The sequence below is a fragment of the Artibeus jamaicensis genome, unplaced genomic scaffold (genome assembly GCF_021234435.1).
Source record: "Artibeus jamaicensis isolate MK-2021 breed Jamaican fruit bat unplaced genomic scaffold, CSHL_Jam_final scaffold_612, whole genome shotgun sequence".
NCBI classification, from domain to species: domain Eukaryota; kingdom Metazoa; phylum Chordata; class Mammalia; order Chiroptera; family Phyllostomidae; genus Artibeus; species Artibeus jamaicensis.
The window spans coordinates 9,023,333-9,040,130 of NW_026522049.1; positions in this window are offsets into that span (position 1 = coordinate 9,023,333).

Sequence of the window (16,798 nt, forward strand, 5' to 3'; positions counted from 1 at the left end):
CATTGTCAGGGGTTGGCTGCACTTCCCTTGTATCTCGGTATTCGGTCCACTGTTGGTGCACCAAGATGCTGAGCAAATGAATTCATGCTATTAACATCTGCATCACTTGACTTATAATTCACCATGATATTTACTGAACTTGGGAGTTGCTGATGAAGCAAGTGTCCATGGGAAAAGCTATACGATCGTCATCTAAAAATAAAAACTAGAGTTAATAATACCTTTTGAGACATTCTGATATTCTCTTAAAATTTTTTAATGAAATTCATTGGGTAGTAGTAATTAATAAAATTATTTAGGTCTCAGGGGTCGAGCCCTAGAACACAGCATCTGCAGATTACATTGTGTGTTCCCCACCCCAAGTAAAGTCTCCTTCAATCTCCATGTATTTGACCAGCGTTACCCTTTTCTACTTCTGCCTTTTACCATCCAATTGTCTATCTAGCATTTTGATATCTGATGCATTGAAAAGAGTGGGCCTGTATCCTTTCTCGACTTAACCTAAATTACCAGCATATCACGGATGGGGTGATCGAAATTCTATTTGTGTTTTCGCTGCATCCCTCCATCACGATGAGGTTCAAAATGCTTTTGCAGTAACGTTCACGTTCTTTCAACCCAGGAATAAATCAGGAGGATGGGAAGGTCACAAAAACACATTCTCTCTCGTTGGCCTATTTGCATCCATGCACTTTTCTCCCCTCCCAGCTGCCCCCCAAGAGTGACCTCAGCAGTCAGTGGTGCAGTGGGAGTTATTCATGTCATATAAGATTGGTTCAAATCCAACCGGGGTCCAGAGAATAGTTTGTGATACTTAAAACCATACGCCTTTATGGAGAATTTATTGCATATGCATTAGTACCTCTCTCTCTTGGAAAAAAAAAAAAAGAAGAAACACATATGTGCATGTTAAGATAAAAGCTAGATCGCTGCTATCCATCCTATGGGAATCTGTCTCCCGAACCACAAATCACAACGCTGACAAAGCATCTGTGTCACTATTGAGTGGCAAAGGATGGATGGGAAGTACAGGTTACTGAACCAAATGCCGCGGAACAGTGTGGTGCTGAATGGAGCTGAGGAACAGCCAGCATCAGAACTGCCCTGAAAAAGAAAAACAGCACACGACCCTCGTCGGTGGTGCATTTTAATAAAGGCACGGAGTCTTCCATCCTGGGCATGAGCAAGACGCCGAGTTTCTGGACAGGAAGTCGGTAGCTGATAGGGCGCCATCTGCAGGTGGTGCCGATCAGGGCCCACGGGCAGGGCTGCCACGGAGCACGGTCCAAACGGGGACTTAGCGCCACCTGTTGTCTCAAGGCCCATGCCGATTGGTTGCTAAACATATTTATAATTTGGTCTCTCTTCCCCTTTCTTTGTCTCTCTCTCTTCCTCATGAAGGTGTTTTGCTTTATTTTATAAAAGATTTTATTCCTTGATTTTTAGAGAGAGGGGAAGGGAGGGAGAAAGAAAGAAAGAGAAACATCGATGTGCGAGAGAGACATCCATTGGTTGCCTCTCACACGCCTCCTACTGGGGGCCTGGCCCACAACACAGGCATGTGCCCGGAATGGGGGTCGAACCTGCTTTACAGGCTGGCGCGCAATCCATTGAGCCCCACCAGGCAGGGCAAAATAAAGGCATCTTTAATATTTCTAAATATTACTGAATATTACTGGATGTTTGTCAAATAACTGAAATCAAACATCACCGGCCATGGGTAAAGGGTGTCTTTGCCTCACACCCACTATCGTCACTTGCTATTGTCAGTCTTCTTAACGTTTTCCCGTCTGGTGGCAGTAAAAATGTATTTCATTCATTATTTCACTTTGTTTCCATGATTATTCACATGACCAGAAATATTTTCTTACAATCAATGCCCATTTATGTTCCCTTCTCTGTGAATTAGTTGGTCAAATCTGCCCAATGTCATATAAGGCTTTTGTTTTCTTCCTTAGAATGTCCTATTTCTCAAAGATCATTGCAAAGGAAAACAATAAAAAAAGACATTGAAATAAAGAACAAACTGACAGTAACCAGAGGGGACGGGGAAGGAGGATAATGGAGGAAAGAAGGGGAAGGGTCATCATGGAATTTGTATAAAGGACCCATGGACAAAGCCAAAGGGGGGAAGGATTGGGGGTGGGAGGTGGGGGTGGGTGGGGAAAGTAGAGACAACTGTACTTAAATAATGAACAAAATAAATAAAAATAAAATGAAAAAAACCTCTTTCTTGAAGAGGATAGAATATATAATGTGAACTTGGACTTGGGCACTAGATCCTTTTTCCTCTTTGAAAAGACTAAGGTCAAGTTCATCCCTGGACCATAGGCGCACTTGGCATCTCCCTCAGTTACACAGCGGGCATGGAGGGGGACTTCCCTTCTGGCCCAAGAACGACCTGACACAGCAATGGGGGGAGCCCTGGGTGTGTCCAGGAACAGGCTGCGAAGGGGCCAGTCCAGCCCCTGCTTTCCTGTGACGTCCACTGCTGATTACAGACCAAGGCTGCCGTCCAGACCCTACTGGCTCTTGTGAGCAGATGTGCGCAGGTGGCCTGCAATTTCAAACGCTCCTCCATAAATAAAGTTTATTAGGGGATTAAGCGATCACTTGTCAGTCTTGAAAGGGGAAGAGAGAGCCCCTGGGCCGGAGCACTCAAAGATCTGAGCCTTGCCCTTGGATCTCCCTGCCCGTGAATGCTCTGGTTTCTAGATCGGTGTCTCGGTACCTCTAGAGATTTCTGACTTTTTCTTCTTTTTTTATCAAATGCACGGCCCATAAGCAATGTAACGCATTGGATTATACAGAGCATAGTAAAGCATTTGTGTTCCCTGCCCTCCAGAGATAGAAAACAGATGTGTTTCCAAAGCAGCTCAGAAAGGGAAGGTGTAAGAAAGGGAAAAATCATATTTTGTGGCCAAGAAAGTGAAAGAACTATATTTTCAGACCAGGGTCATAAAGTGCAGCCGGGCTCCCCTCCACACCTGCGTTAGGCCATTTTTCAACACAGAAAAAGTAAAAAAAGCGAGTGGCCCATTGGAGTATAAGTTATCTGTGCTTACGGTCACGCGGAGAAGGACGTACAAATTAATGGTCATGGTAATGAGGCAGAAACCTCTTTGAGAGGTTAAAGGTTCCCCTTATGGAGTGCAGTGGAAAATGACTCACACTTTCTTCTGTGGACTTTATCGAATCACATTAGAACGGGAAGTTCAATGAATATATTTGAGTCTCGATTTCCTGGTGTGTGACACGGGGAGCTTCATTTTATACCATCATGTTAACCATAAAAAATGACTAAGACCCAGGATGTTTCTCCGCCTCCCCCGGAGTTATACGGCCGATAAGTGAAGTCAGATTTAACCTAGACCCTGAATCCAGGGTTATTTCTGCTCATGTACTTTGTCTCTCCTCCTGGTCCAGTGAGGCTGGATTTTGAAATGAGTCAAGGGTTATGAAAGCATCTTGAAAAAGCTAAGCATGCAGTCAGTTGTATGAGTTATGGTATTAATTCTTAAAGAGAGAGGAGGAGAGGAGAAGGGAGGAAAGGAATTTGGGTTCAGCTTCTGTCAATCAGTTACAAATAAGTTGCGCTGAACATCGTTATTCTGGGTGCCCTGTGTCCACAGGGGCATTTCCCAACCTTCCCTGTTGGCATTTGGAGTTGGATACATCTTTGCTGGGATTTCACAGCATGTTGTGCAATGTGTAGCAGTATCCCTGGCCTCTCTGTGTCTCTGAGATTTTTTAATTTTGATTCTACACATAAGTGAGATCGTGTAGTACCCGCCTTCCTCTGTCTGACTTATTTCACTTAGCATAATGTCCTGAAGTTCTATCTATGTTGTCACCATGGTGATATTTCCTTCTTCTTTTTTTTTTTTTTTGTTTTAATGGCTGACTAGCATGTGATTATACACACAGGGTGCAGCACAAAGAACACCCCCTTTGATTACAAAACCTTTTATTACAAACTCATGAGCATGTTGTTCTGTGACATAACAACATCACACCCAAGCACACCATGTGACATATTAGGGGAAATGTTCAAATTAAAGCCATAAATGATCACACCCCAATTATGGCCCTGCCCACCACACTCCAGTGGGGGTTCCTCCTGCTGGACCCTGTATGGGTCACAATGCCTCTACTCATCCATTCACGGACGGACATGTATCTGGTTTCCATGTCTTGGCTGTTGTAGATGATGCTGCTACTATGAACATGAGGGTGCACATATCTCTTCAAGACAGCGATTTGATTTCCCCTGACTATATTTCCTTTGGCCACATGGTAGTTCCATTTTTAATTATCTGAGAGATCTCCATACAGTGGCTGCCCCAGTTGACATTCCCCTTGGAGGTCCCCTCCTCTCCACATCCTCACCAGCGTTTGTTTTATCTTTTGCCTTTTTGCTGATCATAAACACTCTTTTACTAACCCCTTTAAATGCACTGGCAATTGGTAGCATTCCTATCACTCCTTAATATGTTGTTATTCCTATTACCGTTGAAGGTGAACAGCAACAATACAAACTAAGGACAAACCCAGGTGGGCACTTCCAAGGGGGTTCGGGCCTAAGTGGACTCACTCCCTCCTTTGAACAGACAGGAGGAGACCCAGGGCTTGCCCCAAACCAGCCTTCCAAGCTTGGTCCTTGGAGGTGCAACAGCCAGATGCATCTTATCAAAGGAGGCCCTTTCTTGACTCATTCAAGATTCTGCCAAACAGGGAAGATGCCATTGGGCCACAGCTCAAGTCGCTTTATGGAAGCGGAGTCTGTTTGGTTTGCCTACGTTGGCAAAGTTTCTTTGCAAGGACTGGAAATCTCTGCAGCTTCAGCGGGGGCTCTGCTGTCAAAGGGAGGGTGGCGGGCAAGGGGATGGGCTGTCAGCCTGTGACAATGCCTTTGGGTGTCCCCAGCATCCCAAACACAGCTCCGGGGGAGCCAACATCTCCTGCAGCAGCGGCTGCCAAAATATTCCCACGCAAATACGGAAGAGCGAGCCTTTATGAAGGAGCTTGCAGTTTCTGCTTTGGCAGATTGGACACACTGCTGTGAAGGTCTCTCCCACCTTTTCAGAGATGCGGGAAGTGCAGCCAAGGAAGACAGTGGTTTTCGGAACCTTCGGTCTTGTAGAGAAGTCCCTAACCCATTGTCCCTATTCCCTGTGGCTGGGAAACTGGGCTGGGAGCTAGTTATCTGTGTGTGTGTGTGTGTGTGTGTGTGTGTGTGTGTGTGTGTGTAAATCCACAGCCAACACACAATTCTATTTTTAAAAAAATATTCATTTCCTTGATTTAGGAAGGAAAATCAAAGTGGAATTAGCTTGCCAGGGTGAAAGCACTACTGGTTATCATTTATTTCAGGTTGTTGAAAGAGCACTGTGTAGGGAGGCACCCCCAGCTGACGATGTGCAGCATTCAGTACCAGGGAATGACCTTTTCCACCTGAACTTGAGCGGACTCCGTGGGGACAATGTATTTGCCGGGTCCCAGGGGGTCGGGCCTAATTGATATCATTAGAGTCCCCAGCCCTTGCCCAGGTGGCCTTGGAGATGGCAGTGGAACCAGGAAAGCTGCTTCTGATTTATTTTGCTTTTCTTCTCCATTCTTTACCTGTTCACTTTCTTTCTTTCTCAAGTTCTGCTCAAAGGCCGAACTTGTGAAGCTTAACATCCCCCAACCCAACCGCAGGGCTGGAACGTCCTGGCTTGAAAATCTGTTTCTAAAGTCGGGCCATCTAACAGGACGCCCTTGACTTGTCTAATCAGTAGCAAGGAAGAGTTTTTTTTTTTTTAAGGAGGTAGTCTATGCGTAAGACACACTAAAACATTTCAGTCACTTCTCAGATGTTTCTTGTTCCCATTAGAAGAAAAGTATCTTTTTGCTTCAGCTGCGGAAAAAAAAAAACCCTTGAGGTCTCTAAGTGATCTTATAAAACTTTTCTTTGTTCAAGTTCAAGTTCTGTGTCCCTTTAGCTCTGATACAAGTTTTCATCCTCAGCCTTAAACTCACAATGGAACTTTTATAGCGAATGACTCTTGTAAAATGTCCTTAGGTTGGACTTGATTTAAAATTTAAGCTAAGACAATGCAATAAATATGTTGCAAGTGATCGTGGTAAGTAAAGTTTGTGTGTTTTCGATTATTTCCAAATCTCTGCATCTGTCCAGAAAAGAGATTCTGAGCCATCAGCCTGAGACCCTGAATTCCAGTGGATTCTGGCAGCAACCAACGTCTAAGCATGCTGTTGACTAGAACAGATTCGATTCTGTGGTGTATTCATTCCTATCAGTTGGATCCAGTTAAAAATACTAAATGCATCATCCTTGGATGTTTCATTCAAGTGAAAATGTGAAAGGAAGACCCTGTGTGGAGTTTTATTTTTATATTTAGAGTGTCCAGGACAGATACAGAATACGTGCACAGGTTCTTACCTGACGTTCAAAACCATGTAAAGTGTGCAGGGCAATGCCTGTGTTACGAACGTGGGGACTGGTAATTAAACAGGAGAAAGAGTGTGCCCAAGTGCCCGTGGCTGAGGCGGAACAGACGCGAGTGCCTGTGACCTCCAGGTCGGAGCTATGCCCACCACCGATAGCAGCCTGCTTGGGAAGGCGCCCGGAACCCGTGCCGTCTCTTGAACAGCCTTTAAAGTTTGCATTTCCAGGTCAGCTCCCTCTGCCCACACTTGATGTGACTTCATGTTCTACAAAAACAAACTTCCTAATGTCAAGTTTCATTTGTTTGTTTTCTTTTCCTAGACCTTCTCTAACATTCTCTCTGCCTGGAATATTCATCTTAGTACGCTGACATTTATGCTTTGGGGGGAAATAAGGTTACATTGCCTAATTAGTAAGCAGTGTTCTTTATTTTTATTTTATTTTTTTTATCTGCACCCAAGGGCATTTTTCTCATTGCTTTTAGAGAGAGAGAGAGAGAGAAGGAGGGGAAGAGAGAGAGAAACATTGATGTGAGAGACACACATAAATTGGCTGACTTCCCGTACGCAGCCCAACTGGGAATCGAACCCACAACCTGTGTTTGTGCCTGACCAGGGATCCCTGAACCTGTGACCTTTCAATCTACTGGACAACACTCCAACCAACTGAGCCACACTGGCCAGGCCACCAGTGTTCCATATGGTAGCACCATTCAGAGCCTTTGATAAGCTAGTGAACGTTGCCAGTCTCCAAGAGGCAGACAGACTAGGAAGAGTTGGCCAAACTTCAATAATCACGGGAGGCAAGAGACGTGTCCACAACCATGCAGTGCCTACAACATCTGAGTTTCTGGGTTCTCAGCCCGGGCCCCCCAAGCGCTGTCTCTTCCTCATCCTCTGCTTTCTGTCCTATGAAATGCAGACCTGTGTGGGAGTAAGGAGGTCCCTCTCTTTGTATAAAGAAATCAAGCCTCCTCCCAGCGTCCACCTCTAGCTGGTGATGGAGACTGAGGGCCTTCTGAAGCAGAGAGGGTTTAAGGATGTGTCTTCAACCCAGCAGCCGCCTTGGTGGTGGAGGGATCCTTTCCATTGTTCTCCAAATCAGCAGCGATGGCCCACTTTCATTTTACCAGTGGACTGTTCCATGTGAAATACTATAATCAATAACATTAAAACAGGAACAGACACGCCCAGACAATGAGCCTGATGGAGCCACTGTTAGGAGATACTTTCCTTGTATGATACCCATTTTTAAAGAACACCAGTCTTAGAAAAGGGCAGATCCAACCATTGCTGACTTTCAACGCAGAAAGGTCTGATACAGCAAGAGATCACAGGGTGGAGACATATAAATATCAGGAAAAGCTGATATTCCTGACACATCCAGGTTCCTTGCCTTCAGACAATGCAGACCCCTAGTCCACCGGGTACCTTTTATGCAAATTAGAAAAAGATACGTCCCCTGCGCAGAGACAACTCCATGGCCAAGGTTCTGCTTCATGCAGCAAAGCCCAACCCTCTCCAGGGCTGCAGGCTCGATTTCAGGCTGGATTGCAGCCCCCGGCCGCCCCCTTAGCGGGGGTCCTGAAACGGCCAATGCCCTGAGCAACTACACAGGGAGCTCTGGCTGCGGAGAACCCACACCTCCTCCCCTTCTCTTTCCAGCCTCCTTCAAAATATGATGTGTCACAGTCGGGCAGAGAACACTGCGCCATCAGGGACCATCACCACCTAATACATTTTTATGGGCGGGGAGTGTTCTTCTGGAGACACCCCCCTTTGGGTGCAGATCCTACAGCTATAAATTTCCCGGGGAGCTTCCAAGTTCTTTGTTTGGATGCTGCATTCCCCTCTGCACCCCATCGATCCCCTTCTCTGGAATAGTTCTCCTTCCACGCCTGCTTTCCTCTGCCCCGCCTCACACTTGGCATTTGCACTCTGACCTGCATGACCCCGCACCCACGTAGATAAGACGCAGAGCACTCCTCAGCAGCCGCCACCAGGGGTAAATGACCCCGAGCGACTGCACTGAATTACAATGGTCGTACCTTCACCCTCATTCTCTCCTGCCGTTACCCTCACTCTCCCAGGCAACTGAGCCTTCATGTTCTGCGGAGACCAGATGAATGGGTTCAGTTGGCAGAGGTAGAATCCTCGTGCTGCTTCTCTGGGAAACTGGGGAGGGGGTGCTAATGTGCAAAGCCACCTCTCTTCTAGATCAGGGACAGGCACGTGGGCTGTTGGCTTAAAAAAGGTATTGTTGAGAATTAATCAAGATGCAACCCAGGTTGGCATGTCCTTGGGGCAAGGATCGATGGTGACACGAGGTCTCCATTTAAAACCCTTTTGGGGACAAGTGAAACTTTGCAGGTGAAAAATCCTGTAAAATGTTTTTTTTACAGGATTTTAGAAAAGCACCCTTTAGCTTGCAATAAAGAGTAATTCACCTATGTAATCTATCATTTCCATTTCTTCCTCTCCTAGTTTCTGCTCTCGTTCTGCCCTAGTCCCCTCCCCTCTCTCAGCCCCACAAGATGCTCTGAATCACGAGAAGCACCTGTGACAAAGCCTCCGTGAAACACAACTGCTCTCACGACACCAGCCCTTCCCTATGAGCCCTTGTTGTTAGTCCAGGGAAATGGTTACATTCCAACCAGTTAACTCAAAAGCTGTTTATTCAAGCTGGTTAATAAAGCAAACACCTACCCCCCCCCACCTATAAGATGGTCTTCCATAGATGTACACTCAGACACGCCAAGAGCCCACGATGATGGCAGTCGGAATGACCGCTTCAATTTTATGTTATTAAAATGCAATGATTAGCGCCTACTAAAGAAAGGGAAAAAAGGACATCCCTATCTTGCATTAAATTACTGGAAGCAGTATGTCCAATTTTTTAAGACTCGGTGCTGCGAGGAGCTGCCTGCGCCCAGTTGCTGTGATGTGCCTCTCACAGGGACATGCCCACCAGCCCTATGGTGTCAACAAGTGGGTTTTAGTCTTCCCCTCGGCCGGAGACGATCTTTGCTGGGATTCCCAGAGGGAGGGAATCTAGGGGGTCTCGGGCTTCAATCACATTTGTCCCAGGTTTTGAGGTGAGCATTTGCTGTTTTTATTTTGGAAGGCAGGGTAAAATGCTCACCTCTCTCGGCATGAAGCTGCCTTCTTCCTCCTCCTGTGTGAACTGAGTTTCGGGCCATCCCCGCCGGCTTTGCGAAACTGAATCCTCTAACTTGCCCACTTCGATGGAGATACCCAACTCTTATTTTTCACTGGAAGGAAACAGCCCTCAGAGTGGCTGCCATTTCCAAAGCAGAGGAGGATTCAACAGAGAGGTCAGCCTGGCTCCCAGCTTCTCCCCGAATCTTCTCTTTGGGTTCCCCATGTGGTTTTATACAAGTAAAAAATTGTATTAAGATAATGTGCTCTTGGCAGACATTGAATCCAGTCCTACAGTCCTAACGGCACTATTTCAAATGACAGCGAAGGGAATCCCTTACACGCAGGAGCCAAATACAATTGTGAAACCAGGCCCAGGGTAGGCTCCAGGGCATTGCAGCAACACCTTGACACTCACCACAGAAATGCGCACTCCCTTCCCGACAGCTCTCAGCTCACCCTGTAAGGCGGCTGCCTCTCCTGTCTCCCCATTTCAGAGTAAGGAGCTCAGTGCCTGCACTTCATCTTGCAGGGCTGATTAGCTGGCTGATGGGCCATCTCACCACGGTTTCAGACTTCTCATATTTCATTAAAGGCACAAGAGTTTCACGTTGCCAGTCGCTCTCGGGAGAACACTAGTTTCCGAGTTCCTCCTTCAAAGCCGCAAACGTGTGTTTGCGTCTCTTCTCTGTTTTCTGTCAATGGCCTCATTCTTTAGTCCCCTAGTCCCTGAGTGATGTCTCATCCAGCGACATGGGAATTGTGTGTTGCTTCCCATTTTTCCCAGAGCCTCAGCGGGAGCCAAGTCCAGTGTCAGGGGCCAGAGGGGCCAGGGGTCTCCCTGGTCTCCAGAGACTGTGTCTTCCGCCTTGTCAAAGGGAGGAGCTTCACCCTGCCATCCAAGTGGGAACTGTCCCCCACGTCGGCTCACTGTCCCTTCAGAGCCTCACAGTCCCTGGGGCCTGGTTTCTCCACGTTTCATGGATGTGGATTTGAATCCAGGGCAGGGAAGACACAGAGGTTTCCTTTCTCTTTGGTAGTTCTTGATGAGAATAACAGAAGTCTCCTCCTCTCTCTTTTTACATGTGTGTGTGCGTGCACATACATGTATATACATACATACATGAAATCACATACAGTTCATAGTACAAATTATGCATGGTTCTAAGTCTTATATAATTATAAAATGATGTTATTTATACAACTGCATATAATATATAATTTTAAAAATACCTGCTATTAGTAGAAATTGGGATAGCCAAAGAAAACTACTGAATCACCCACTGTTTTCACTATAGATTGATAGCAAGACAGCCAAGTGGCCCCAGAGAGTGGAAGCCAGCAGACTGACCGGAAGGTCTCCTACCGAACATACACACCCCACAGGAGGTCACTAACAAGCAGTCAAGGCCACTGCGTCATCAGGCTTCCACACACAAGAAAGACAGCGGTGCCACATGCCCACAAAAATAACCAGCCGTCTGCCTCTGTTGGTTAGTGTCGCCAACGAGGAAGACAATGACAGTATCAGCCCTGCTTTAGGTCATTAAAACATCCAATCCCTAAATGCTCCTGCTCCCAGAGACTGCCCAAGATCAAGGTCAACCTCTCACTTTTTTAAGCGCCCCCCACACCTACCCCGAAGAAACTACCACTTCAAACAAGCGCATCCCAAGGCCTTTGTCCTGACGGCACCCCCGTGCCTGCCACCGTTTAGAATGTTCGTAAACCGAACCCGGTAGCCTTTGGGTGAGCGTCAAAAACAATACACAGTGTGTGTGCCGCTGCTTTAAACCAAGTGAGGGGCATACTTAGGCTTATTTCCTTATAATTCAACAATTCTCATTGTATTATTGCTCTTGCTGAGATAACTTTTAATGCCTGTTTAGTATTCTCTTCTATGGGTGGTAGTCCCTTTTAAAATACATAAAAATGCATGAATGAAACAAGAATTTTATGTCTGATAAGGTCTGCCACAAAGCTTTTCCCAGCTCATGGAGATGTTATTTGAAAGTGATGTCTCGGTGCGCATGTGTCTTGTGAAAAGACTTCCACGGCGACCTTAGTAAACACGTCCCTTGCACAATCACCTGTTTGTGTGTGTGGTGACAACGCTGAAGACCTACGCTCTTCACGGCTTCCAAGGATACATAATCCAGTCCTGCGAGTTATAGCCCCAGGCTGGGCTTCAGCTGCCCAGAACTGGCTCGTCGCACAGCTGGACATTTGCGCCCTGGGACTGCTACCCCCCACTTACCCCACACCCCAATCCCTGACACCCCATGTACTCTCGACTTGCATCAGTTCTGCCTTTTTAGACTCCGTATATTGGGTGGGCAAAAAGCCCATTTCTCTTGTTTTCTGTAAAATAAAAGACACGTTTTTCATTTTACCAATAACTTCATTGATTTGGATATTTGGAGTATGTGGGCTGCCTCCCGCTATTGGCTTCTAGGGGGGGCTGCTAAACACCTTCCAGTGCATGAGGCAGCCCCACGGCACAGAACTCTTTGGCCAGAATGTCAATAGTACCAAGAAGCTTTGCAAACCACTTTTGACACGTTTGATCAGACACAGCACCTTCTCCATACACTGCACACATCTTTTTTTTGCATTTCAGTTGCGTTTTTGCCTTTCTTGACATAGTAAAGCATAATATGCCAAAAATGTAGCATATTTTCTCCATCTTCAATATCTAATGGTTGCACAAAAATTCACCAGTTTTGATAAGTTTTTTTTTTAATGTATATCGATAAAACAGCTGTCACAATACAATCTAACTAAATTTCTTCGGATGAAGTTAAAGACAGCTAAGCACTAGTGGAGTCATTGTAGAGAAAATCTAAATGAACTTTTCGGCCAACCCAATATAAATGAGAACAGACAGTATTACAGAAAAAGTTACTGTAATTTTTATCCATGCAAGAACTCTGTGAGGTCATTTATATAGTACTTGCTCATCTGAAAGACGATGCAATTGAAGTTTAGTAAAAAAGTACAGGTCATGGCTGGCGTAGCTCAGCGGATTGAGCGTGGGCCCGCGAACTAAGAAATCGCGGTTTGCTTCCCAGTCAGGGCACAGGCCTGGGTTGCAGGCCAGGTTCCCAGCAGGGGACACATGAGAGGCAACCACACACTGATGTTTCTCTCCCACTCTTTCTCCTTCCCTTCCCCTCTAAAGATAAATAAATAAAATCTTTGAAAAAAAACATTGAAATAAAAAATTACAATGTACCAGTAATTCACAAAATGTGGACTCTTTTCACCTAATTTAGTGTTTTTTTTTTATGCTATGCACTCTAAAATCTTTTCTAAATTAAAATTCTTTAGGGTCTGCCCTATTTTTGTAGGTAACAGTATGTATTAAGGTCCAGTTTTCTTATATTATGATTTTGCAGATGGATATATCAATGCTTCATAAATCTGATATCAGGTTTAAAATACTTTTGCAATGGTTCATGATCTCAAGTGTGGCAAGATAAATTATTGTGTGATGTCAACAGTGTAGAAAGAAGTTAAAAGAATAGGATGCCAGCCCTGGCTGGTGTAGCTCAGTGGATTGAGCACGGGCCTGTGAAGCAAAGTGTCGCCAGTTTGATTCCCAGACAGGGCACATGCCTAGATTGCAGGCCAGGTTTCCAGTGGGGGACACATGAGAGGCAACCACACACTGATGTTTTTCTCCCATTCTTTCTCCTTCCCTTCCCCTCTCTCTAAAAATAAATAAATAAATAAAATATATTTTTAAAAAAGAATAGGGTGCCAGATAACTGGGTAAAAATCTTGGCTCCACCACCTAATTGCTGGGATGACCTTGAGCTTTGCAATGAATATATTTAGGCCTTAGTTTCTCCTATGTAAAAATGGAGAGAGTGGTCTTTTTCATGAGGTTGTTGTTATATGAATAAATCTTTACAAATTCATACCTGCTTTATAAGCTAAAACTGTCCATTAGAGGCAGCAAGTTCCATTTTTTAAGATATTAGCCCATTGTTTCATATATAATGAACAGTCTAGAACAACTGTCCAAACACTGTGACTACAATAATATGTCCCCATGACCTCTAGCCAGTGACGGGGCTACTCCTCAAGTTCATGTCTCCACCCACCAGGGGACTATACATGCCCCCTGGCAACAGGGCAAGAATCACACTGTTTTGCAGACCTCAGATCCTACCCAGGTCCCAAACGGAATTGCCTAAGTAAGGACCCCCAGCTGGGTCCCCAAAGTGCCCTCCACTGTTGGGGTAGCACAAAGATACACTCACAAATTTGGATCAATCGAGCAAGATCAATGCCAGCGAGTCATTTTGTCGGCTCCAGTAGTATTCCAGTGCTTGCTGGGAAAATGCATATTTTTTATTTCCTCTTGGTTTGGTATTTATTTTTTTAACCCAGTGAATTTTAAACAGATGGGAGAACTGTCGCTAAGTGCCCCGCAATGCACGCCCTACTCTTAATGTGGCACTGATAAGAATAAATGAGGCCCATGAGCCCCAGGGAACAATGACAGAACAGCACCTGTGTATTCACCTAACAGCAAAGCCCCCCCACAGAGATGGGCCACTAAACACAGTTTGGGGAACTGAAGACAGTTCAGGGTGTTCTGCACGTGGAAGACCGACCTTCACCCCAGCAAAGTGAGGGAGTTGGGGTTTTACATTTGTTACCCCCCATAAAACATCCTTTGTAGGATTGTGAAGTGGTACAGCAAGGGAAATGCAAGGAAAAACATGAAAATGGGTTCATTTAGGTTGGCGGTAACACGTGGTACAACCAGGCTGATATCGTGAGTTGATTTTCTTACCCACAAGATTTTGCCTCTGGCCCCAAATTCCTACAAAGCTCCCACTGCCAGCCTCTACTCGGGGCTGAGACCCTGAGGCCCAGTTCTTTGTCATTGTTGTTCCACTTATTTATACACTCATTGGCTGCTTCTTGTATGTGCCCCGACTGGGGATCGAACCCCAGACCTTGGCATACAGGGATGATGCTCTAACCAACTGCGCTACCCAGCCAGGCCTCTGAGGCCCAGTTCTGAGTGGGGTACACTGTAGCTGCCGCGGGGTATTTTTTTCATCACCATGCTACACTCTAAATATATGATATATTTACCTACATGTACACATATACAGAAATATGTAGTATACAATAGAAATACTGTGTATGCTTAAATATATATACAAATGTATAATACATAATATAAACATACCAAATATACATCTATAGAGAGAAATGATTCCAGTGAGTAAACTATTTCAATGAATCCTTCTCTATTTAAAAGAATGGGTTTTTACTTTATCAGGCATGTAGATTCTGAAAAGAGGCCACTTTATTCAAAGGAAGCATTTTGAAAAGCTAGGGAGTACAAGAATCTTTAAAAAGGGAGGGCTCTGGTAACCGGATACTCCGCTTCACTGGGAACCACGTGACATGGGAGCCAGATGACATGAAGGTCCCTGCAGCCAAGGAAATCCACGGAGTCCTGGCCGCGGAGGCTCCTGGGCCAGGTGCTCCCTTGGAGCCGTAGAAGGAGCCAGCCCGGCCCGCACCTTGAACTTCCAGCCTCCACACTGCAAAAGAGTATATTTCTGATGTTTTAAGCCACCAGATTCATGGTTCTTTGTTACAGTAGCCCTAGAAAATGAATACGCCACATAATCTCAACTCAGATACTGCATTCTTTCTTTTTTAAATGTTTTAAAAGATTTTATTTATTTATCTTTAGAGAGGAAGGGAAGGAGAGAAGGAGAGAAATATCAATGTATGGTTGCCTCTCGTGAGCCCCCTGCTGGGAACTGGCCTGCAACCCAGGCATGTGCCCTGACTAGGAACCAAACTACGATCCTGTGGTTCGCAGGCCCGTGCTCAATACACTGAGCGACACCAGCCAGGGCTTCTTTTCTTATACTCTATTTTAAAAACAAAAAACCCTGAAAAACAAAAATAGGCATGGCCCCTCAATTTTTTAAAATTTATTGCTAATAAATAAAGTGCAACAAACCACATGTTGCTGTGTGGAGGAACATGTTTGATTCGACATTAATAGCTGCGTTTATGAAATATCTCCAGAATCATTTGTGTGTTCGGACAAGCCACGCTTTCATGTTCTCAATCTAGATGTCGCTCGGGAATCCGGAAACTGTCAGGGAGTCAATGAAAGCACAGGTGTCTACATTTAGAACGGGAATTCACAGAGCCGCAGGATTTAGAACACAACACCCAGGAATCATTTCAGGATTCTGTCTGGAAGCAGAAGCAGTTCAGCTGAGAAGCTTTCTTTGCTGTGTGGCAGCACAGATGACCGGGCTTGCAGGACTTCGGAACCCTTCGCTCTGAATCAAAGTCGGTGCTCCCCGATTATCACCGTGAGAACTTGGACAAGTCAACTCACTTCTCCACGGCTCGAATCCTGTTTCCATCAGTGTGGGAATGGTGTTGGTCTCCCCAGGCTAGGGTGAGAGTTAAATAGGGGTGGACAGGCGAAGTCCCTGAGAACAGAGACTGACCTGGATTAAGCTCAGAATAAATGTTTACTATTATTAAGGCGACTCTGTAATTGACTTCGTACGTCTGGAGAATTAGGAGAGCCAATGGGGTAAAGTATAGTGAGCCTGGATAACAGAGCAATATGAAAGCTACCAGAGGTAAAGGGGGGTGGAGGTGGTGGAAGAAGGTAAATGGGGGATAAGTGGTGATGGAGGGAGACTTGACTTGGGGTGGTGATCACACAATACAATGTACAGGTGATGTTTTATAGAACCATGCACCTGAAACCTATATAATTTTATTAACCAATGTCACCCCCAATAAATTCAATAAAAATTTTTAAAGTGTCTGGGGCCAACTGAAGCATATGATAAGCCAAGTTTTAATAGTTTTATGAACTATTCGTCTCAGAGGCCTTGATCTAAGTCTGGGTAAGGTTTTGTTAACTCCGTTAGAAAGTCCTTACTGATTTCCACGTCCACCATCTTTTCTCCGTAACTCTAAAATCCAAGCCTCTCAGAACCCTGAAAGTTGTGACAGCTTTTAGTCATTTGTTTTAGTTTTCATAAAACTCTGAATCTGAGAAGTTAAGTGGGGCCCCTTTTGGTCTTTATTTATGCCACTTACTAAGAATGTAAGAGGCTGTGTGGCTGGAAATATTGAAGCATTTAATACAGGGGACAGCCCTAAGCTTGCCTGGGTT